The 26,081-nt window shown below is 42.6% G+C and overlaps 1 pseudogene; it reads left to right on the plus strand.

Annotated features, from left to right (window-relative positions):
- Positions 1-269: 269 nt before the first annotated feature.
- LOC121476990 lies at positions 270-10,602 on the plus strand (annotated as a pseudogene).
- The last annotated feature ends 15,479 nt before the right edge of the window (positions 10,603-26,081 follow it).

Below are 26,081 nucleotides of genomic sequence, written 5' to 3' on the forward strand. Positions count from 1 at the left end.
TGCTACCCAGGGGCTGCTACACATGCTCAGAGGGCATTTGCAGCAAGATTAACAATGGAAGTATGCATTTCTCCATCCGTCCACTTATTTATTCTTCATTCAATAGCTATTTCTTGAGCGTGTTGGAAGGGAAAAAATGAATGCATTTTACAAATATATATTGACACTTAAGATGTGCCAGGCTCTCGACGGGCTGGGCATCAGTAATGAGTAAGACCAGCAAGATTCCTTCCCTGACAGAGCCTGCATTTTGCTGGGGAAGACGGACGATGGACAAACACATAACTAAGCAAGATAATGACGAGCAAGGAAGTAATGACCGAAAAGGCACAGAGGTAGACATTATCTGGGAGAGGCCTGATTTGAAAAGGATTGTATTTCCACTAAAACTTGAAGGCTAGGGCAGCCTGGATGGCTCAGCGGTTTAGCACTGCCTTCAGCCTAGGGTGTGATCCTGGAGACCTGGGATCAAGTCCCACGTCGGGCTCCCTGCATGGAGCCTGCTTCTCCCTCTTCCTGTGTCTCTGCCTCTCTCTCCCTCTCTGTGTCTGTCATGAATAAAAGAAGAAAAGAAAAGAAAAAAATCTTTGAAGGTTAGCAAAGAAGTATTTACATAAAGAGCCAGGATGAACATTTTAGCCTAGGGAATAGTAGGAAAGGCCACGGTGTGTTCACAGCACTGAAGGAACCCATATACTGATCTCTTCCCTGTTAGATACCAGACTCAGCAGCAGTGGAATGATTTATGACATTAAGGGGCATTGGAAAGGAACATAGCTTTCCCAGGAGAAGATGGAAGCATTCATGCCCTTCCTGGCAGATGAGGGTACGGATTCAGTGGTGGCGATGTTCCAAGGCCCCACAGTCAGTTTCTCTCGGATTGAGACGTTAGGACACTAAGGAATGAAAAGCACTGCTGTGTTGTAATAGTTAGAATGGATTTGACAAGCAAGGAACTTTCTACTACAGAGAACAAATATTGCATTACCTTGCAGCCGATGAAGAAAGGGCTAGAATTTATTCGATTACCAAAACATAGACTCATTTATGGTGAAATTTAGAATTCTAGTTCTACTGAGTTTTATGCTATTTATGATTCTATGTCTGCCAACAAAACGATTTTCAACTTGAAATGTGATCCTGTGTTTGACTGTGGAGCTGGTGCTCTAATGTCTAACTTATTTAGTCCTCATGGCCATATATTAAGGCTAGCTGGGTTTAAAACCCTGGCAGACAAATGCAATCATGGAATGTTAAAAAATACAAACCTATTTCTAAACTAGCAGCCTCTGATCCTACATGTTTTCCTTGGTGCCCAGATGGGGAGCACATTTTAACTGCCACGCATGCTCTCAGGTTTGATGTTAATAATGGGTACAACCTTTGGCATTAGGCCAGGCCTATCCTGGCAGCCATTCTTTGGATAGGCTATTTCCAGCAAAAACGATAGCTTACTAAGCAGTTAAAAGTGAAGTATTCGACAAAAAACCTAAATGTGCAGTAGTTGATAGACTCTCAGCTTAAGGAATAAACCAATTACCCATTCCAAGCTCTCTGAGGAGACACAACTGCTGAATTAGAAATCACAACCAGGAAATGAGAAGCCATTATCAAAAGCAGCTCTTAAAAATCAAAGGAAATATGAGGCTAAGAAAATTCTAAAGTAGGAAGCAAGAAATGACAAGAACCAAGATTTGGCACTTACCCTGCTCCACAGAGCACACCACGAAATAGTATGTCTCTGATCACATCTGGAGACCCTGAGACAGATGGAAAAATCAAGAATCAAAGACCTGAAAGCAATTGAAACTTGAAAAAACAATCAGCAACTTAAACAGCTAGAAAAACTCTAAGTTGGAGATTTTTTTAAGAGGTATCACTCTTCTCCAGGAGCAGGAAGATTTGAAATTGGTTATTTTAAAGATTGACAGAGGGATCCCTGGGTGGTGCAGCGGTTTAGCGCCTGCCTTTGGCCCAGGGCGCGATCCTGGAGATACAGGATCGAATCCCACGTCAGGCTCCCGGTGCATGGAGCCTGCTTCTCCCTCTGCCTATGCCTCTGCCTCTCTCTCTCTCTCTGTGTGACTATCATAACTAAATAAAAATTAAAAAAAATAAAAAGATTGACAGAGAGCAATTTGTCAGCATAAATCAGTGGAAATACATCCTCTGTGTTAAACTCTGTAAAGCACCTGAATTTCACCTGTCTATCACATACCCACATTGCTGCTCATCTATTTATAACTTAATCACTTTCCAAGCTTTGGAATATACATGAAATCAGTTAATGATGTCCATTAAATTGGCTTTTCCTACATTTCAATACACGTGGAAAAAAGATACAAATTTCTTAGCTAAGCTCAACAGACTATACCTCGCATGTCATTGTTATTCAGTGTCATTTACCATATAAATGAATAAGGGCATTTTAAATTTTAAAAAATGCAACCCATTAGATTGGATAAAAGAAATCAGTGCAAACGAGCAAGGTATACAAAAGTTCATTTCTGGGAGCACCCAAGTGGCTGGCTCAGTTGTTTGAGTGTCCGAATCTTGATTTAGCCTCAGGTCATGATCTCAGGGTTGTAAGATGGAACCCCGTTTCGGGCTCCACGCAGAGCAGAGAGCTTGCTTAGGATTCTCCCTCTCCCTCCACCCCTTTACACATGTCCACGTGCTCTCTCTAAAATAAATAAATAAATACATACATACATAAAATTCTGTAACCTTAAGTTAAATATTAATTTCTTTCTCTCAAACTTATATTAATTTAGTAATTTGTTCAGAAGAAACTCAGTGTAGTGACTTTCTGAAAAACTGAATTGCTTTATAGTCCACTTCCTTCTAGACTTGTTAAAGTTCTCATTATTCTTAAATCAAGGCTCAGGCTTTGCTCTATTCAGTAAGGACCCCCCAAAAGAGTTTGATTATGTGCCTGGATATCATTTCTTCTCACAAAGAAGGAATTTAGGCAATCTCTTTGGTAGCCCGGAATGGTCAGATGGAGCTGGATACAGAATTCTAGTGTGCTAAGCTTCTTATTCATTTCTGTATGTGTATTTCTTGCCTCCCACAAGCTGAGCTTTGCATAAACTTAGTCAAGATAAAATTTAAAAAATCTCATGTGGAGTCTGTCAGGAACGACATTGATAATATATGTGAAAGTTTCTAGCAGGTAACAGAATAAAAAAAAATAAAAGTGCCTGCATGGCTCTGTTAAGCTCCTGCCTTTGGCTCAGGTCATGATCCGAGGGTCTTGGGATCCAGCCCCATGTCAGACTCTCTGCTCAGCGGGGTCCTGTTTCTCCCTCTCCCTCTGTCCCTCTGCTCCTGCTCTCTCTCTCACTCATGCTTGTTCACATACACTCTCTTGAATAAGGAACCCATTTTAAGTCTGGTTCCTGCAACCTGGTCCTTTCCTTGAGAGAACCTGGTGAAGATTGTGATCAAGACATTTGTTCTCAGGGCTAATACAAGAGATACAGGAAAGGTCCAGAAATGTAGGGAGAATATGAACCTCAAAATCAAGCCAAACATCATGGGTTCCATTTGTCCTTGGGTGGTGGGAGGGAGGGGGGGTGGGAAAGAAAAAACTGTTTCTGCATTTGCTTCTGCTCTCCTCCAGCTAAGAAACCATGCTGTCACCCACCCTGTCTGACTCTTCAGGTTTTCCAGGACGCTGGTGAGAGTATGGGGACCCAGGTAGCATATCTGTCATTCATCTCTCTTGGAATCAGCACCGAGGAATCGCAGGCCTCCTTGGAATTTGCTTTCTCCCCATTTTGTAATTAGAAGCTGTCCTTTTGTTCACATCAATATACAGTCTATAAAGTATTTTCACATTGTTCACCAAAGTCAATTTACTGAGAGACATCCTGGGGAAAGCATAGCAGGAGACTCGGCAGACCTAACAATCAGGGGTGGCTTCCGTCTGTCCTCAGGGAGCTTGCAGCCTAGTGGGGAGATAGACATGGGAAAATATTCATAAGCCAATGACAGTGAAGAACTGTATGTTGTGAAGAACTATATATTGTAAAGAAAACAGGACTTGAGACACAACATATATTAATTATTATATGAAATGCAAATGAATACAATCCCCAAATCAAGAGGCGGGAGGGAAAATGGGAGCAAAGGCATTAAGCCCTGAATATTGGGTCTCCTTTGGAGCTGATGACAACACACAGGGAAGAGCTTATTCGATTGGAGAGTTACACCGCTGGCTGGTGGGATGGCCCATCGACAATGACATTAGTGACCTTCACATGTCAAGATGTGTAGAATCTTCTTCCCTGAGTGGTTCAGTTGTTCCAGGGAAAGACCCTACAATCTCCCACCATGGCAATGGGAGCCTGAGGATATTTCTAGATCAGTTGTTAGCATCTCACTTTATTCTCCTTTTGTCACCCAATTTTCTAATGTGTCTAATGTCTCCAAGTATTCAGCCTCCTTGGCTCAGTTTCCTTAGCAAAAGAAGTCTTGCCTCCTGTGTGGGTGACAGAGGTGGCATCAAGTGCAAAGTGAAAATGTGAGTGCTCTTGTTCAAAAACCTGTGGAAAATGCCATTGTTGTGAAAATTTCTAACATAGAAAGCTTTTCTTTTCTCCCATGATCTGAACTGTTCTGAGGTCATGTAGGAACAATGGATTTGTTGGCAAAAAAAAAAAAAAAAAGGAATAATGGATTTGAGTTATCATTAATTACTTCAAAAATGAGTGTTAATGTAACATAATATTTAATACTCCTGTACTTCTTTGACTAAGTGCTACTCTCAAGTCCTCCTTAGATTATCTCAAGTCCTCCTCAGATTATCAATATTTTTATTTATTTTCCTAGAATAGGTTCTCCAGAAGTTTGATAGAGCTTCTGTTTGATAAACATTCTGAGTCCTTAAAGAGCTTTAGAAAAAACTATTTTCACCTTTGTATTTAATTTTTTCCTTAGAATAGAATTCTCATTAAAAATCACACAGAACATGAGAGACTTAACTCTGGGAAACGAACTAGGGGTGGTGGAAGGGGAGGAGGGCGGGTGTTGGAGGGGAATGGGTGATGGGCACTGAGGGGGGCACTTGACGGGATGAGCACTGGGTGTTATTCTGTATGTTGGCAAATTGAACACCAATAAAAAATAAATTTATTATTAAAAAAAATCACATACCAAAAAAAATAAATAAATTTTTTAAGAATCACATACCAACAACGTTGAAAATATTGATCCATTGCTTTTAGAAATCCTCTCCTGCTTTTGAGAAATTGGATTCTGATCTGATGTTCATTTCTTTATACAGAAACTATCTTCTCTCTTATTTAGCTTTGTTGGCCTCTGGGACGCTTTATTCATGGTGGGTTTTCTGAAATGTCACCACAGTGCATGCATATGTCATACCTGCTACCTTTGTCCTACCTAACACTCACTGTGTTGTTTCAATATGAGGACTCATGTCTTCCTTTCTGAAAATTTTGTCTTCTTTCAATTATTTCCTCCCTTCAAGCCTCTGTTTTGTTTTTCTTTTCTTTCCTTTTGCAACTTCAATTAGATAGGATTTGGAACTCTCTTATAAACCTACTATGTCTTAATGTTCCATTAATAGGTTCTGTTTCTTTGTCTTTGGGGGCTACATTTTGGAAGAATGCTTTGTTGCCATCCTCCAGCTTACAAATTCAAATTTCAGCTATGTTGATTCTGCTCTTTAACACACATTTTAATTTCATTGTTCTTATTTTTTCTCCATATCTCGAAAATTTTTAATTTATATATAAAGTACTCTCATGCATTTCTGCAACATTATTTCACATGTTAACATTAATTATACTGATTCTAAAGAATTTCCTGATGCTCTAAACTTTGCTTCCATCCTCTTCATGCAATTTGTAATTTTGATGTAATTTGACAATCCTCCAATGCTACAGATTTTACCCTCAATGTTTGGGGATCCTTCATTGTGTGGCCATCTTTGTGTTCATTTCCTTGACTATGGAGTAGGTGGACATAGATTTTGGCTGAGTAAGATTTTCTGTGTGTGTGTGTGTGTGTGTGTGTGTGTATGCTATTATGCTTCTATTTATATGTATTAAATGAATGGTATCAATCTTCCCCAGTATCTACCTTGGTATGTATTTGGGTCTTTTTGGTGGGTGGATTATTCCACCCCAGGAATGCCAATACTAACTCTGACTTGGAGTAAATTATTTGGCTTTTCTGAGCTGCAATGTTCTAATCAGTAAAATGAGTACAGCATGAGAATAAGGCAAGGATTAAGTATGACTTGCCAATTTGGACACCAATGCCTGGCACATAGAAAATAATAATACAGATGTTAACTGCTGTTTTGGTTGGTTCCTATCAGAACCCAGAGGTGGAGAAATTGATACCCAAAGGAAATTGACTTATGGTAAATTTACTTATGGTAAAATTAGTGATGTGATGGGTGATAGATTTTGATCCAGGAAATTACCCAGTGCCTTGCTCACTGTCCCCTCAGAGAAATCTGCCACTCTCCCTATGTCCGCTATCCTGAAATGTCAGATGGGAGGAGTTCTGAGAACACCATGCATCCCTGCAGTATGGAGTTGAGCACATGAGGCCAGGCCTAGGCAGGAGGAGAACCCTATAACTGTTGGGTATTTGCAGCTTTCTACCGTGGATGGAAACCCACAGCACTCTTCAGGGTTTCCATTCTCTAGGCCCATCTGTTCTGTGTTTTTTATTCTGATTTCCACTGATAGCTCTTGAGGACAGCTGAGCATCTTCTTTCCGCCCAAGAACTGAGCAAAGCAAACTGTAGCCAAAACCAGCAGCTGTTGGTTTGCTTAATAGGGAAAATATCTCCCAGAGCTGCCAACAATTCATGATAGAAAGGGATCGAAGAAGCTTGAGGTTCTTTTCCCAAGACAGAAAGCAAACTGTAGCACACACAAAAAAAATATTCACATTGCTCACTTCAACCCCCAGATTCTGCCATGGGAGACCCCTGCCTTATTTTTTTTAGGTGCTGCCCAGCCATTTGTGTGTGAACCAAGTTGGTCCATAAATACATTTCAAGTGTATCTGCTTGTCTGTGTTCTTTCTACACGGTCTAAAAGTTCCTTGGAGCTGGAGTCGCAGGATTTCCTGATGGCTGGAGAAACCCTGCACCCAGCCAGGATAATGTCCCTTGTCAACCCTGAATATGAGTTAATGCTACCTGATAGCAGCCAACTCTTCAGTTATCATCTTGGCAGATGAGAAACTGGGGCAGGCAAGTCATTCTCTGCCCATTTCTCACAGTCCTCTCCTATTTCCTCCCTTTTTTATAGTGCCCCCTACAAAACTGAGTCAAGCCAAATTGTACCCTCCCATCTTCCTCCCTCCACCCCTAGCTTACACTTCCCTCTCCAGCTGAGCCTCCAGAGGCTGAGTGACTGCTGGGGGGTAGCAGAGTTCCCTCTCTCCCGGCACTGGACAGAGAGGAAGAGTCCAGCTGAGACTTCTTCTTCTTAAGTGCTTCCAGCCTTGCCTGTTAGAACGGAACAGGCCTGCAAACTGGGGTGAATATGGGTCAAAAGGGAAAAGACAGCTTCCTTAAACATCAACAAAACCTCCTGGAGCTGGGGCCAGAGCCGGTGCATTGCTGCTTCTAGATCAGCTTTTACCCAACCCTAGGCTTGCAGTGGATCAAGAACAGATCCTGAATCTAGGATAAGGAAGGAGCACCAGGACTGAGTCTCACACCAGCCTGGGCTAGCCTGGCTTAGAACTGCTTTTGCAGAGTTCTGCTTGCTGGAGGTCAGCCTGTTTCCAGTCCAGTGCTGTGTGACCACCCTCCCTGCTGTGCCTCAAACCCATTCCCTGGAATTAGGTTTTATCTAAATCTTTCCCTCTTCAGGTAGGATCTTCCTGATGGTGGCCAGGGCTTTACATGGTACTAGTGACTACTTCGGGACGGCAACCATAAACTTTCTCTTTTTTCCCCTCCATCCAGGCATCTCCCACTGCCCATACCTAGACAGCTTTGACAATTCCTTAGACTGGACCTGAATTTCCACTTGATACCAGGAAGCATAGAGCAGAAAAAAGAGCTATGAGGTCAGGGTTTTGTCAAAGTCCTGACTCAAGGGCAGCCCCGGTGGCACAGCAGTTTAGCGCCACCTGCAGCCTGGGGTGTGATCCTGGAGACCCGGGATTGAGTCCCGCATCAGGCTTCCTGCATGGGGCCTGCTTCTCCCTCTGCCTGTGTCTCTGCCTGTCTCTCGCTCTCTCTGAATGAATAAATAAATCTTTAAAAAAAAAAAAAAAAGTCCTGACTCAACACTTACTATCTGTGTGACCTTGCACGGGTCATTAACCTCATAGAGCCCTACCTTCCTCAGCAGTGAATGGCAGAACAGAAACTACCATGATGGCTTCCAGGTAAAAAGAGCTCTATGCTGACTAGTTCCCGTTTTCTTCCCACCCCTTTTCTGACAGGTCAGAGGAAAGGAAAGGATTCTCTTCCACCTCTTCCTGGCATTTTCCCAACTCCTGATATCCTAGCCGGTTGCCCATTCTGGCCTGGCCTTCTGCTCCTTTCAGCAAACCACCTTGCAGTTTGGGATAGCACCCCTTATCTGTGGTCCCCTCCTAACCCCATAGCGACAGGATCAAATGTGTCTAGCCTCTCCTGCTCTCCCAGCTGAATAGGATCACAATAGAAATCACTGTCCAGCCTTGGGCCCCTCTCATATCATACTTATTGCAGTGTCTGTTCACTGCTGGGGCAACCCTGGCTGTGGGCTCCCCAGGGGCAGAGGCCAGGACATGTAGCCTGCTTCTCAGAAGCACTTATATGTGTGTTTCATACCCAGTAGCTTTCTAGACTGAAAATAGGAGGAATACAATGAAGTCAATAGTCCTGGACTGGAGATCAGGAGAGCCTCAGTTTCACACTCTAACTTTACACAAGTTACCCAAGCACTTTAGCATAAAAACACTCTTGAAATGCTCTGGTAGTCTTTTTAAAAACAAATATGACTACCACATTCCTATACAAAACATCTTTCAACATCTGCCATGACCCTGTGGTCAAAATTAAGCCCTTAATGCAACTTCCAAGCCTTTGTGCATTTGACCACTCTCTGCCTCTCCAGCCTCATGCACACCTCGCCCCATTTCATGCATCCTGTGTAGACTCCAGAATGCATTTTGGCTCAGTGCTCAGGGCAGATGTCTTCTGCCATCAGAATTTCACCAACGCCATTGCCACTGCCTGTATGATCTCACAGCATGACATTGTTCTCCCAGCTTGAGTAACTCCTACTCATCTCATAGGCCTCAACTCCACCATCATCCTTTCCAGAAATCCTCTCCCACATCTTTCCGATTTGGTTTATTTAAGTGTCTTCCCTCTCAACCTGCATGTCCCCTTCATTCCTTCTTATAGTAGTTGGCATCCTGCATGGAAACTGCTGGTTTTCTTGTCTGTGTTCAACACTGGATTGAGAACCTTCAGGTGGCAGGAATGGTGTCTCTCCTTTTCCATGTGGTGTCCCCTCATCCCTAGCAGGGCACAGCACAGGGCAAGCGGACACTCAGTACTTCTCTAATGGATATGCTCTCCTTCTCTAGAATTAAATTTGCCAAAAGGGTATAGGTAAGACTATTACAGATTAAATAAGACTGAGAAGATATGACATCTGAGTCCAATGTATGAAGCTGGTTTGGAACCTGGACCAGGAAAGAGACCTTTGTGAGACAACTGATGAAATCTGCCCAAGGCCTATGGATTAGATTAGTGTCACATCAAGTTAATCTCCTGATTTTGATCATTGCATTCATGTTACATAAGATACTAACATCCGAAAAATTTGGATATACAGAAATTCTTTGTATGCTTTTTGTGTCATTCTTTGTTAAGTATAAAATTGTATTAAAATAGAAGTTTTAAACTGTAAGCAAAATAAAGGTGTAGATTAAGTGGAAAGAATGAGAACCAACTTCAGGAATCCCTTGGAACTTAATTTTCTTAGTAAATTCAACACCAGTTTTCCTTTCCTTCTGCTTTTCTCTGTCCTATAACAGATAGAATCTGCAGGCTAAGGCATGGGGAAGGATTCCTATGTCTGCGTGTCTGCATGAAAAGGCTGTGGGTATTTAAGATGTTGTGGTGTGAGAATCAGCCTCCAAAGCCCTGCTCCGGGCTATCAAACTAGCTAGTCTGCTGGTTTACTGGTGAGCTTCCCATCAGTAAAGGTGGGCAAAGGGCCAACTCAAGGCCACCGGATGGGGGCAGGGCAAATGATTTCCCCTACCCTGGACTTGGCTGAACACTGGAGCTCCTTCCTACAGAGCCGGCTTAGCTTTCAACCTTCTGAGAAGGACAGCGCCTAAAACATTCGTGGGAATAGATTTCACAAACAGGGAAGAACACAAGGAAAGAAAAAGCCCCACACAGCATGTCTACAGCCCAATCCCAACCCAGAGCTGCAGCCCCTGCCTTTCATCCCTCGGCCAACAAGGGTCACCTGCGGCCCCATCTTCACGGTGCAGATGGGACTGTCTGAGTCGAGGCTGGAGCCTTCCCTTCAGAGTGCGGCAGGGGTGGCAGGTGAAACTCCAGGCCTGGTTCATCGGCTCGAGACTTAAAGCTGAGAAAACATTCCCTGCAGGCCTCGGTCAGGCTTGGCGACCTCCATGAGCACAGCGAGGTCCTGCTGCCCTCCTCCATGCCTTCTGAACCGTAGGAGAGATGCTATGCCCTTTGCTCCAACAGCCATAGAGCCACTCATGCTCAGAAGCAAGAGACCCAGGGCCTACCTCTCAGACCCTGGAGAAGAGGAGCCAGCCTTGGCTTGGGTGTTTCGGGTGACATGGTGACTGCTTGCCCATGAGGCTGCCACAAGGTTGTTAAAATAGAATGAAATGCAATCTGGCCCCTGCAACTTCCACCTACACATCAAAGTTCTACCCTATGGTGATTACACAGAATCGGTTTGTTTTCTCTACTACATTGTACTTCTTGAAACATCTGGCAACCACAATCTTTTTCCACCCAAGTCGTCTTCTTTTTTTTTTTTTTTCTTTCTTCCAACAGCAGCCCTTTTGGATTAGATAGTTCTGCTCGCTTCCATATAGTGTGGTTTCTAGATTCCTCAAGATGTTAATCACTGTCTCCTATATTCATTTTCAAAGTTCTTTCTGTAATGCAATGACAGGTAAAATATGAAGTTCCAGATAAAGTAGCCTGTGCAGAGGACAGCAGAACTAGCTCCTCTGATCCACACTCCACTTCACCATTAGGCCAAGATGGCCTTTTGTAGTAATGGATGGTGATGTTGGACCCCACTGAAGTTACCAGCCACCCAAACTCCAAAATATTCACTGATATTTACACAATTAACTCCTGAATAAAAAAATATTATATGTTAATCACTGTTAATTTCATTTCTGCCATTAACATCAGTTTATCTCCTGCTGTGGGGCCTTTCAAAGGCACTGGAAGAGGCCAGCCTAAAGAAAAGTGCCAGGATGGGTCCAGACATGCTGCCTGAGATGGGAGAACATGCACCAAGGCAAAAAGCATCAGCATGGCCCAGCTCCCCAGACCAGGCTTCACTTATTCCTAGTGGAGTGGAGCACAGAAGACTCCAAAACACTGGAACGTGGACATGAGGCAACAGGAAGTCAGTCTGATCCAGAGACATGTGAATGGATGTGAAGGATTCTGGAAGTGTGAGGGGCAGCACTAGCTGTGTGGGCATTTGGAAGCCGAATGGGAGGCAGCAAGCCTGCAGGCCTGGAGGAGGGGGCCCTGGTGACTCAGACATCTTTCCCCACTTTAATCCAAGTAGCAAAGACAAAAGCATCGCCCTGGCTTGGCCACTTCTCAAAGAAAGAAAGAGAAAAAGATTGAATGCACACCTCACAAAGGATCTGATTTACTGCTCCTGAAAGAAACACCGAACCTTTGTTGTCTTGATAATATACAGACTCCCGGAGCGGCATCAATTCACTTTCACCGAAAACAATAACATCTTCTCTCTCTGCTCTGGAACTGCAAGCCACAGTCCGAGGGAAGAATCTCCAGTTAGGAGAGCAGCACCAAGAAACTGCTGTCTGCAAAGACAAAGAATGTGTTAAACTGATCCCTTACAAACACACATCTCAACCAGGGAGAGTTCTGCTACAGTGAACTGTCAAAAAGAAAGTCAATGTGTTGGATTTTCTTTCATCACATAAAGGAAGTCCATGAAATTGAGCACTAGGATTTACGAGCAAATGCATCAGCAGCAATGAACACAAGGTAACTTTGACCTCTTGCAGGATTCTGCAAATTTCAGAGTCTGTGCAGATGAGTTGGATCAACTATGGCCAACTGGTTCCATAGTTAAACCATCCACGGATCAGACCATAGCTAGCCTAAGATCCAATGAAAGCAACTTCTGGGTGGTAACAATAGTTGGGAGGTTTTATGTATGACCTGTAGTCCCAGGACATGTGTAGCCTCTTGGCATGCCCAGTCTCATCTCATAATGGCCCAAAGGCAGGTATCTGGCAGATGTTCCCCATCACTTCTGGTTTGAAGTTGTGGCAATTTGTTGTTTCATTTAAGTTGAAGCATTTTCTCCCCTTTCCCTTTTAGGTTTTGTTGTTTTCAGGAGCATTGAAAGCATCTTAAAACCATAAATCTCGATGCTTTGAGATTAATTATTCTTTAACAAGAAAATTTGCAGTATACTTCATATAAAAAGATATATATTTATTAAAAAATGGGCAGTCTAGTGCACCTGGGTGGCTCAGTTGGTTAAGTGCCCAATTTGTGGTTTCCACTCAGGTCATGATCTCAAGGTCATGAGATTGAGCCCCGTGTGAGGCTCTATGCTCAGCAAGGAATCTGCTTGAATTTCTCTCTCTCCCTCTTCCTCTGGCCCTCCTCTCCCCATACATTCATGAACTTGTGCATGCTCTCTCTCTCTCTCTTTCTCTTTCTCTCTCTCTCAAGTAAATAAATCCTTAAAAATAGGCAGCCTTAATAAAAAGTAGAACTTTTAGGGGCTCCTATGGGCTCAGTCAGTTAAGTGTCCGACTCTTGATTTTTACTCAGGCCATGATCTCAGGGCACTCAGCACGAGTCAGGTTGGGATTCTCTCCCTTCCCCTCTGCCCCTCCCCACTCGCAGTCTCTTTCTCTCTCTCTCTAAAAAAGTGGGGGAAAAAGTAGAATTTTCAAACCAAACCATTCTGAGAGGAAAAAAAAAACAGGTAAATTTTAAGAAGTGTTACAAAATTTGAGTGCAAAGTAAAACAATAGTAGCTGATGGAGGATTTACTCTGTGCCAATTACCATTCTAAACACTTTATAACATTAAATCATTTAATTTTTCTTACAGTTCTGTGAGTCATGAATTTTTGAAAAGAGAAACTTTTGACCCAAAAAGAGAAAGTTGTTTTCTCATAGTTACTCTTCAGTAACCTTAAGCAATAGAATTTGAACTCAGAGCCCACACCCTTAACTCCTTTATTGCTTCTCCCTTGGAGATACTTGGAGATACCTTGGAGATACTGCAGGTTTGGCTCCAGACCACCACAGTAAAGCCAGTCAAATGAATTTTTTTCTTGCCCAGGGTATATAAAAGCTATGCTTATACCATACTATAGTCTATTAAGTGTGCAATAGCATTATGTCTAAAAAACAATGTACATATCTTAATTAAAAATACTTCATGGCTAAGAAATGCTAGCCATCATCTGAACTTTCAGTGAATCATGATCTTTTTGCTAGTGGAGGGTCTAGCCTTGATGCTGATGGCTGCGGACCGATCAAGGTAATAGTGGCTGACAGTTGGGTGGCTGTGGCAATTTCTTAAGATGAGGCAATAAGGTTTGCCACATCAATTAATTCTTCCTTTCATTTGAACACTGAGGGCCATTGTAAAGTTAGTAATTGGTCTGATTGCAGTATTGTTGGGTCTCAGGGAAGAGAGAGGCCTCAGGAGAGGAAGAGATGGGGGAAGAGCCAGTTGGTGGAGCAGTTGCAACACAACATTTATCAATTATGTTCATCATCTAATGTTGATGTGGCTCCTGGCACCCCAAACCCCAAAAATCACAATAGCAATATCAAAGATCACTGATCACAGACCACCTTAACAAATATAATAATTTGAAATATAGTAATAATTATGAAAAAGTTTGAAATATTGTAAGCATTACCAAAATGTGACACAGAGACATGAAATGAACAAATGCTACTGGAAAAATGCTGCTGATAAGTTTGCTTCGTGCAGGGTTGCCATAAACCTTCAATTTGTAAAAAATGAAGTATGCTTATAATTTCCCTTTTGAAAGACAAAAATTCTCAAATTATTATTGACTTATTACAAAATCTCTCTCTCTTCTCTCTCATGCACACACACACGTGCACACACACGTGCACACACAAAGTTAAAATTAAATAGAAGATAGACAAAGTTGCTACCAAAGCATGCTTACCTTCTTGTTTCTTGTGTTTCTAGAGAGGTAAGAAACTTGCTTCAGTCCTGGACTGTTTCTTTTTCCACTTCTTTGTGTGCAGTTTTCTCTCTGAGAGAGAATAATCTGACCAGTTGAAAATGGAGAAAGTGACTCCACATTCAGATATTCAACGTTAGAAATTAAGCAGAAAGAGCATCTTGTATTTTCTTTTTCTGTTCTTAAAACATGTCTGTGCCTTATCATTGTAGGACTTTGCACATTTTACCTCTGACACTCTACTCTTGTTCCTAACTGTCCAGACTTTGGTCGATTTTCTAACTTGGTCATCCCAGGCTGCTAGACCAAGTTTCTTCAATTCAAGGGAGAAGGAAAAGGGAATTAGGCACAGAACTAGTTCTCCATAATAAAGCCATCACTATTCCTGGCACTCATCTGACTTTGCTCTCAGTTGATTAGGAACCCAGGGAAGACATATAAGTATTTACCTAGCTCAAGTTGTCAAAAATGGCATGGCGCTTCAACAAGCTTTTTTAAGAAACTGAAAGAACAGGCATGTGGCTAGCTCAGTCAGTAGAACATGCAACTCTTGGTCTCTGGGTTGTAAGTTCAAGCCCCATGTTGAGTGTAGACAAAACATAAAAATAAAAATCCAAAAAAAAAAAAAAAGGCATAGCCACATCTATGGGGCAAAGGCCCAAGCCTGTGTCTCCAGGAGACCAGATCCTCAGAGGAAAGAGGAAATTGGCCAGACTTTGATCATTAGGAGAAAGAGTAACAACCAAACAAAACCTCCCTCTACTGGAATATCCAGTTTTTCTTTTATGTGAATTAAAAAAAAAAAAGAAAGAAAGAAAGAAAAAGAACAAGCTCATTGGATCCATCCCCTTCCAAAGGCAGCAAAACCATAAATATAAATGTTCACTTTTGTTTTAACTGCTGTATAGCTAGTTTAAAACTGCATAAATCACAGAATTCCAGAGGCAAAAAGGATGGTTCACCATTGTGTGCACCCTTTCGTTGCTACCTGAAGCCTGAGTGGAAGAGAAGTTCTGACCCAAGGTGATGCCATAGAGGTGAGCAGCAAGCACCAAACACAGGCACTTGGAGCTGCTTGTGCACACATGACACATCCTCTTTTCCAGGCAGACTCCTGTCCTCCCACACACGTGCAGGGGCAGAGCCCACTGAATCCAAGCAAAAGTCCTCTCCATGGGCTGCGCTTTGCAAAAGCAATGGCATCTGGCATCTCCCTCATTCTCCCTTAGGTCTACCAGCCTGACAGGACATGAATTTCCTACCAGGGGCCCCCAGGGTCAAGGAAGTCTGCCCAGGGGGTGCCCCATCTGCATAAGCAGGAAGTAGTCCATTAGTAAAAGAAAAGATAAAGCAAGTAGAAAACCAGCAGGAACCCCATCATGATGAGACAGTGTCAGCTCAGACTTGGGGGATTCTCCAAGCATGAGAAGCAGAGGATTATGATGCCATCCCCCACAAGAGCTCTCTCCCTGCTGCTGTGCCCAGGTGCCAGCCTCTTTGTTGCCAAATGATTCTTTTATGTTGAAGCACATAAAACCTTTTAGATGTGTCCAAATGAATTTCCGATTCTATCACTTACCAGCCTAGGCAAGTCATTTCATCTATTGAACTTGCATTTCTCATCTTATTTGGCAAATGAGATTATTACTAAACAAGCACTTATTTGATGTCAGGTGTTGCTGAACACACTGATGATAAAGCATGAAAGCAGTGTCCATTAGCAATTGCAGTACATCTTACATGCATGTGAAAAATATCTCAGTCAAATGGGTGAGTATTAATATTTGAAAATCTGCAAGTACGCTCTAAATTGTTGGCAGTGGTTCTGGGAGGGAAGTCAGATTAAGAGGATGGATGGAAATTGTCCCCCAGTTCCCTGGAGGGTCCCCTAGCCAATAGGCTGGCTTACCATCTTGCTCATCCAGCTCCTCAGAACTCATACACTGAGTCACTGGTCCCCTTTAAAAGAAGTGACTTAAGACAATGGCAAGAAAATGTAGAATTACATGGGGGAAAGCATGTATTCTGTATGCATCTGTCCAAGTGTGTGTACCTGTGAGTATTCTGGGGGTAAATGATAGCTTTGGGGACATAGGTAAATTTTGTACCTATCACTCTGAGGTGTGAAAATGTAGTTGTTAACATGTTGTATACAAGTTAAGATTGGATTCCATATAAATTAGGCACTGCTCAAAAGTTTTTTATTTTTTTTACGATTTTATTTATTTATTTTAGAGAGAGAGAAAGCACAAGGAGAGGGAGTGGCAGAGGAAGAGGGAGAATCAGACTCCCCACTAAGTAGGGAGCCTGATGTGGGGCTCCATCCCAGGACCCCAAAATCACGATCTGAGCAGACACTCAACCGACTGAACCACCCAGGAGCCCCACAAGTTTTAAAATCTTAAGTCTAACTCTAAAAGACAAGATCTCGTCCACTTTTATATGTTTAATGAAATTCTTAGGCCCACACCTGTTTACAGAGACAGCTGCTAATTATATTTTTCAGGTAACTTTTTTTTTTAAGATGTATTTATTTATTCATGAGAGACACACACAGAGAGAGACAGAGACACAGGCAGAGGGAGAAGCAGGCTCCATGCAGGGAGCCCGAAGTGAGACTTGATCCTGAATCTTGGGATCAGGCCCTGGAGCTGAAGGCAGACACTCAACCACTAAGCCATCCAGGCATCCCACTTTCAGGTAACTTTTTAAATTGATTCCAGTTTGTCTTTATCTCAGTGAATTTTTAGAATGCAGATCACAGCATTTTAAAATCAGGACAAGATGTTCCCTAAGTATATGAAAAAAAAATACTTTTCACCATTGGTTTGGTTGACCCAGTATCTCTGAATGCCAAAAATGTATGAATTCAGACATTGCCTGCACTGAAGTAAATTTGAGTGTTGTGCACCTATGTATACATACACATTTACTGTGGTTTACAATGTGGTTTCTTTTCCTTAGTTTTCAACCAGTTCACACTTTTTCCCAGTCCTTTCGAGCACATAAACCACTTGCAAATCACTAAAACAGGGTAACAGCTGTTGATAATAGTGTTTCCTGCCTTCAGCAAAATGATTTGATCAGCCGCATTCAAAACCCAGCATTTTCACAAGTTCCATCTTTAAAAGCAGTGTAATTCTAGCTGACACAATTTGAGAGCTTCAGGAGAAAGGTTTACATGTTCCAAGACTACACTGGTTGTGACTCAGTGTGGCACTTCAGTCTTACTAGTCACATGATTAAAGTTTGTGAGGCTTTATTGCCAAATAAATGTTGACCAGAGTACACTGAGAATAGCTAATAAAAGGGAACTCTCAAAATATCTTGTATTCATTTTATTCAGAGTATATAATTTGGATCTTTTTAAACCTGTGTAAAAGTTAGTGAAGCTTCAAAACATCTCCAAGAGAGCAAGAAAAAAATAGAAACTAGCAAATATAAATTTCTTAATGCAAAATTAATAGGGAATTAAAGGTTTTCTATAAATCTTTAAGGGTTTTTGTGCTATAAATATAAGAGTTCAGGAAACTGTATCTTCAACTAAGGTCTAAATTCTCAAAGCTACATGTTGATGTGTCTGATCATTTCCATTACTGTTTTTCTTTTGAAATGCAAATAGTGCTTTTAAACAGAAAAAAAAGAAAGAGGAAAGAAAGAAAGAAAGAAAGAAAGAAAGAAAGAAAGAAAGAAAGGAAGGAAGGAAGGAAGGAAGGAAGGAAGGAAGGAAGAAAGAAAGAAAGAAAGAAGAAAGAAAGAAAAGAAAAGAAAGAAAAAAAGAAAAAAGAAAAGAAAAGAAAAGAAAAGAAAAGAAAAGAAAAGAAAAGAAAAGAAAAGAAAAGAAAAGAAAAAAAGAACAAGCTCTTGGAATATGGGACTGTGCCTCTGTGTAAAATGATTGGAATTTTGTTATAACCATGTTTCTGCTCCTGAACCTGCAACCATCCCCCTCACACACCTCCACACCAAACCTGGATAAAATGTATGAAGGAATCTATGGTGTCTACTGCAGATGCAGTTTGGAACCAACTAATTTTTGTCCTCATAATTTAGAACATTAAGTAACTAATGCATTTAATACCACTGATTGATTACTCAGGGCTTTGACCACACTTTTAAGTGGAACCCAAAGTAATCGTAGTCAAGTAAGCCAATTTATTAAAAGTAAACTTTCTTGCAGGAGTGTCTCTGCCTCCAGATAGATTTGAGTATAGGATGGGAAAGACTTTTGAGTGATTTCACGCAGAATTATTTTTGGAAAAGCTTCACTGTGTGAATTCTTGTTCAGCATGGATTTTAAGTGGTGGAGGGAAGATTCGATTTAATTTCTGTTTAAAATATTTTGGTCAAGAGGGTGTTAGGGCTCTATACTTTTTGACATACAAGTTGTCTCTGGAATCGTTTTCATCATCACATGTCAAGATTCACATCAGAATGGCCAGCCTCACATGGGTTTCTCTATTCCCTGGTTCTGCTCCAAACCTGAACTCAGAATCAATTGCCATAATGAGGCGGGAGCCTTCAGGCTGAATATAGTCGTGTTACTTTAAAAGTGCTCAAAGAGTTTTCCATGGTGAGGCCTTCAAGATTTGACTAAATGCAGAGTGTGTGGAAGTGGTAAGTAGGTGATAAGTTTTTTATCACCTTGTTCACACTTTTATACACCACTACTTGCACTAGCATCTTTGTGTGAGTTTTAACAACAGTTTTACAGTGTATATAGGTTGTTAAGCATAATTTATATAAAGACGTTTCTGTATAACTATGTATTTCATGAAGAATAGCTACTATCACTAGAGTGGATGGCTAAATGTTCTTGAATTGTGTTTGTATGTTATTTTGATTATATTCTATTATCGTTCATCTCCTTATGAATTTGAATGTCAGGAATAGAAAAATGAAACGCTAACATCATCTTCGGGGGTAGGGGGAGAGGATGGATGGAAATCAGAGCTCAGATTCCATAATCAGATCAACAAAGGCCACGATCTCTCTGGAAGAAGAGAGGACTGGTGGCCATGACCTTGGGGCCTCAGGCACTCTAATTCTGTGACTCCTCAGACCCCCTGTGCCAAAGCCTTGCAGACAACACCAGGGGCATTTCTAGCCTCAGTGAAATCTGTTCTTTCTCTGCTCACTGTCTCCACAGGAGGGACAGACAGACTTTAGTTGTAAAAGCCTCTTCCTCTGTGAGCTGAATGCTAAAAGACGGAGTCCAGCTAGATAAATAAAACAAGTCCCTGCGGCAAGAGACCCTTGCCGCCTTCCACAGCCAAGAGAAGCTTCCCACCAATGGACAGCCGCACTGAGCAGCTGAGGGGCCGCCTCATGTTTCAGGGTTTGGGGGAGGAGGGCCATGGGGGACGAAGGATGCTCAGCCCTGTAACATATCCCAAATCACCATTCCTCACTGTGCTAAAACCACGGGAGGTCTGGGGATTCTCTTACTCAGAGGAGGAGAAGCTTTGTTCATAGATCCTGGCTGGATCCTGGAGAACAGTGGAGGGGGAGGCAGAGGATGTATGTGGAGACCCTAAAAGCCTCTCAGGAGGGGCTACAGGGAGGCCAGTGCCTGGCTCTGTTATTAATGTGAACACAGAGCCACAAGGGCCAGACAGGCCTGTCTCAGAGGACAGCGATGGCTCAGCAGAGGAGGCAACACAGGTTTCTCTCGGCTCCCGGCTGTCTGCTCAGGGAGAGGAGCTGTGAAGGGAAGGTCAAGGTGATATTTTGAAATAGAGAGATGGCCAGATAGCTTTGCCAAGATACTACGTCATTGTCTCCTAAGACATTTGTACTATGGGGACAGGTGTTACAATGGTCCTGTCCTGGTCTGCAAAGGGGACACGCCCTCTGTCCAGGAGCTAAACATGGTGGTGTTAGGCCACAGAGCTTCAGGGAAGAGGGAAAGCTCCAGGCTTTGTGAGGAGCAAGAGAAACCAAAACATCAGTCCATCCCACTGCCTCCAGAACCCCGATTGGTACTACTTATCTGAAAATACTCTTAGGAAGAAGGGACAGGGATCCCTGGGTGGCGCAGCGGTTTAGCGCCTGCCTTTGGCCCAGGGCGCGATCCTGGAGACCCGGGATCGAGTCCCACGTCGGGCTCCCGGTGCATGGAGCCTGCTTCTCCCTCTGCCTGTGTCTCTGCCTCTCTCTCTCTCTCTCTCTCTCTCTGTGACTATCATAAATAAATAAATTTAAAAAAAAAAAGAAGAAGAAGAAGAAGGGACAGAGTAATAAGAGAGCCATGGAGGCAGTAAGAATATAACTAAAGCAAGGAGAGCAGCTTACAAACCTCTCTCCCGCATGTCATTCCAGTGACATGTCCCAGCCACTGTGTTTCAGCGGACGTGCTGACTTTCAGATTTTCTCACGAGCCACGCTCCCTCCTTTACTGGGTGTTCAGCCCCGGCCAGGCCCATGCTCACGTGCTTCACCTCAGTCTGCACTTTGCACGTGGCTGTTCATCCACACATGTTACTTCCACCGAACAGCTTCCACCGGACGGAGACTGCCTGCGGTCCTCACTAGCACAGCGCCTGGAACAACGGGTGACTGGACTCATCTACATAAGACAAAATAGCATTCCCATTTTGGGACAAAAAAAAAAACTGAGGCTTCATTTTTTTATCTTAATCTTCAGTGTAAGCTTCTGCTTCTAAGTCCCTTTCACGTGCTATACTCACAAAGTCAGTTCACATCCTTGCTTGGGAAGAGCTGACTTGGCCCACAGGAAGAGTTCCCAGGAAGGTGTCTTCTGGTGCTGCAAGGGAAGAAAGAAATCAAAAGGAATCAATGCCAGGCTCTGAGAACTTCAGAGGGGGTGTTGTGGCCCCAACTCTCCTGGCTAATGCCAGCCCTTGTGAATAGAATATAAGCCGAGAGCCATGATGATATTTTGCTGCATTTGGGAAGCATCAGATAAGAACTGCTGACATCCACATTGAATATGTGCCACGCACCCTTCCGAGTACTTTATAGATTGTGGTAGCTGCCCCCAGCAGGCCCCCGCCCTCCAATCTTCCAATCCTAGGGCTGTGTGACACCCTGTGGCTTCTGAGGCTATATTATAAAAGGTATTGCAACTGTTCCCTGTTCTACTGGGTTGCTGCCCTGCGGTAAGCAGCAGCTACTCTACGGGACTCTCACACAGCGCACAGAGAGACCCCTAAACAGCTTGCCGGCCATGTGAAAGAGCCACCATGGAAGATCCTTCAGTCAAGCCTTCCTATGACTGCAGTCTAGTGATTGCAACTTCATGAGACATACCAGGAAAAACTGCACACCCAAGTCTTGCTCAAGCTTCTGACCAACAGAAACCAAAAAGATCATGAATTGTTAATAGTTTTAAGCCTTTAAATTTGGGGTGATTTGTTATACAGCAATAAATAACTAACACACACTAATACTGATTTAATTAGTGCAAAAAAAAATAAGGAGTAAGTATACTATTCTCTTTATTTAACAAATGTAGAATAGGGGCAGACAGCCAGTATACATATGGCAGAGTCCATATAGTTTGGGTCTTGCAGCACTATCTAACACAGTAGCCGAATTTAATTAAAAATTTATTTAATGAAAAGTTGTGTTTTTCAGTTGCATGAGTTATATTTCAAGTGGTCAGTGTGGCACATGGCTACCATGTTGAAAATAGTGAATGGAGAACCTTTGTGTTATTGCAGAAGGTTTGATTGGACGGCGCTTATATGGAGCATGTGCTATTCATCACTACATATCTACCAGCTACAAATAAATTGGGGGATCTTTGCTTGTGTTCACCAAGGGGTTTACCACCTTGTTAGCTGGTGTCACAGTATAGGTGAGTGAATGATACAGACTGAGGGCTCTGGGCTGTAATGATTCATTCCCTACTCTGTAAATACTGGGTTGGAAGAGATGTACATCTTATGGAGCCCCTCCACCTCCTTCCAACCCTTTCTCGAGTCCTCCTGACATTTCCCTTATCACTTAGCACACTGACATTCAGTATTCCAATGCACCATTCTTGGTTGACCTGGGATCCTCTTCCTTCCAGCCCATCACTGCTTGGTGTTCTGTCCATTGATCACTAATATACTACATGGAGCAATTACTTAGCCCACACCCCATGCTGGGCCATGAACACACCAAGGAAAATAAGATTCAGCCTTTCTTCATGGACCTCACAGTCCCTTGGAAGGTTCACTGTGAGGTGGTGCTGGCCCCTGCAATAGAAGAACCACTGAGGAGCTAAGGAAAGGCAGAGACTGAAGGAGGAAACAGGTATTTGCCTGGAGGGGTTTGGAAAGGACACATAGAAAGATGGCATTAAAAACTGGTCTAAGCAGGCAAAGAAACCCTGGCAAAGAGTGAAGAAAAGCAGGAGCATTCCAGGCACAGGCAATGACTTCAAGGAGCACGGTTTTCTCCAGGAACAGCAAAGTCTGAGGAAACCACAAATATAAGGTGAAAAAGGAGACTCATGCCAGGCTAGGTGGGGTCTCCAGTGCATGCAAAGAGATGTAGGCTTTGCATAGGATATAGGACATGTTGCCATGGCATTTGCATTTATAGTTTGGGGGCTGTATTCCAGATGTAGGGCCACCTGGTAGTTGATGTACATGGGAGGGTGATTGGGCTGGCTGATGCCATTTTGGATGTGATTCCTCCACTTCCCCCACTGACACTCAGCTGGGCTCAGGTGAATGGTGGAGAATAATATGTAGGAATATAGCAGGGACCAATAGCCCAAAAGTAGAAAGATTCTAGCCTATAGAAGTGCTCTAAGTCAATTCACTGAAAATCAACTTGCCCAAAGCCAATCCACAAGGCACATCAGATGAATACCTTAAACATGGTGAGGCAAGTTGTTGCTGCTGCTTTGCCAACAGAAGCAGAAGCAGGGACAGAAGCTCAGGCCAAAGCAGTGCCAAATACAGGGTCAAGACATAAATACACAAAGGGGGTATGGCAGTAAACCGCATTTAAGGGAAAGCTCACCCATTCATATAGAAGATCATTTATGCAAATGCTGAGGGAATAAATCTGGGAGCCGAATCCTTAGTTAATCAGGGAGCAGATCATTCTGTGATTTGGAATTCGATCACTTGATTCCCAGTGAACTAGCCACAGCCAAATTGCTTCTCAGTGAATTGTTCTGCCTGCCCAGGAAAAGGCCACAGAGCCTTTGTAGAGGTCTACACCTTTGGCTTCCAGAGCATTCACTCTGGTCTCCTACCCAAGTGTAAATAAAAAGTTTAATGGAAACTGAATTTTCTCAACTCTCTGGGCAGCCCCTCTCTTTCCTCACCTTGCAGCTCAAATCCTCAGAACAGAAGTCTGATGTTGTGTTCCACAGGTTGTTTCAACCTCTTTTCTGGTCCTTTCCATTGCCACTAAAAAGTCCTCTCTTTCTGTCTCTTTCTCGTTCTCTGGCTCTCGCCCTCACTCTCCTGTTCACTCTTGCTCTTTCTTCCTATAAACAATGATATAAATTACCACTTAGCTTGAGCTGTTCAGTGTATTCTTGGTCTTTATGGAGACAGCCTGCTCCATAATGGATCACCTTTGTGGAAAAGCGCAATCCCTGTAATTAGGGGCACTTTGATAGAGAGCCCAAGTTCCATAACTCAGGAGATCATAAGCATTTCTACTCTGGTGAAGTCTAGTTTAATGCAAAAGAAACATGTGTTTCCTGTCCCTTATTCTAAATCGATTGGGCCATTTGTCTAATTTAAACACTCTATAAATTATGTATGTCCTCCAAAGATAGGGACGAGGTCGAGATACTTGATATATGCTTTTTCATATGGCTTGAATCCATCACTGCCTTCCACAAAGCCCCTTAGCTTTCTCCTGAGTGGATGGAGGCCCCATAACTCTCTGATCTACTTCATTTTTCTCTGACACCCCTTGGGATCCCTACTCAGATAGTTTGGCCAAATAATGATGCCTGACTTTCAGAAGGCATGGATTGAAGGCTAAAGTAGCACTGCATCACTGGCAATCTCATATTTTGTTAGTACAACCATCAAATTCTCTCCATTTTCTCTTCCCACTTTATCCATTGATAGACTTGAACAAGGAGAAAATTCAAAGAAGGTAGACTGAGTATGGGTGATTGTGGCATGCAATTACATATCATTTTTGGCTGAGTTCTAGAAAAAAGACTTGTTACAATCATTTAGTTTCTCTGGTACATGAGCCTTCAAGAAGAGCAAAGATCAAGGTGCCTGGGTGGTGCAGTCAGTGAAGCATCTACTCTTGGTTTCAGCTTAGGTCATGATCTCAGGGTCATGGGATTGAGCCCTGTGTTGCACTCTGCCCTCAGTAGGAAGTCTGCTTGAGACTCCTCCTCCCTCTCCCTCTGCCCCTCCCTCCACTCACACTCATTCACGCTCTATCTCTCTCTCCAATAAATAATTAAATCTTGAAAACAAAAACAAAAACAAGATGAGCAAAAATCTCTCTTTAGGATTTAGCATTTCCAATACAGGTACACTTGATTTCTCAAATCTTGTTAGGGAAATTGTAGCCTAGCTACCAATTAAACTTTCTTTCATTATAAATCAATAAGATCTCATCTTGTTTTTATTTTTTTAAAAAGATTTTGTTTATTCATTCATGACAGACACACAGAGAGGGAGAGAGAGAGGCAGAGACACAGGCAGAGGGAGAAGCAGGCTCCACACAAGGAGCCCGACACGGGACTCCATCCCAGGTCTCCAGGATCTGGCCCTGGGGTGAAGGTGGCACTAAACCGCTGAGCCACCCAGGCCACCCTTCATCTTGTTTTTAAAAGATGATCTTTGTTTTCATGTCCATCTGTTAAATCACATATTAAAAGAATACATGAACTGGAAGAGAAATAAGAACTCAGTGAATTCGAGCCCCTTACTTTATAAATTGGCTGAAATCAGGCAAAGGATAGCAACTGGGTATGAGATTCATAGAAAAGATACTAATGGCTAATAAAAATATGAAAGATGAATTGCTTAAGTAAATCTTGGTACAAATTATGACATGAAGCAAGAGACCAAGAGAAAATTTGATTACCATTCAGGTAAAGAAGCATGCACTGATTTGAGAAAAATTGGTGTCTTCAGTATTAAGCCTTCTCACTCAGAGACATGATTTATTTCTCCATTCATTCAGGCCTTGTTGTATCCTTCAGTGCATGTAATTATTTCATTTATGTAGATGCATATTTTTTGTTAAATTTGTTTTTTAAAGATTTTATTTATTCATGAGAGACACAGAGAGAAGCAGAGATAGGCAGAGGGAGAAGCAGGCTCCCTGCAAGGAGCCCCATGTGGGACTAGATCCCAGCACCCTGAGATCACGACCTGAGCCAAAGGCAGATGCTCAACCACTGAGCTACCCAGGTGCCCCATAAATTTGTGTTTTTTTTAAATTCCCTTTCAGAGTTTTCTCATTTCCAGGTCATTCCCCCATTCCTGGGCCTTTTGTTGCCCTGATAATAACACATTGCTGTTATGTCACATTAAATAAGAAATAAACAAGAACCCTAGCAAAGGTTCATACAACATTCTCTGAGGACAGTGGGAGAACATACAAATCTTATAGAAGGAAGTACTGAAATTGGTCTTTAAAGAGTGGGACAATTTTTGATAC

This window comes from Vulpes lagopus, chromosome 2 (genome assembly GCF_018345385.1).
Source record: "Vulpes lagopus strain Blue_001 chromosome 2, ASM1834538v1, whole genome shotgun sequence".
Taxonomy (NCBI): domain Eukaryota; kingdom Metazoa; phylum Chordata; class Mammalia; order Carnivora; family Canidae; genus Vulpes; species Vulpes lagopus.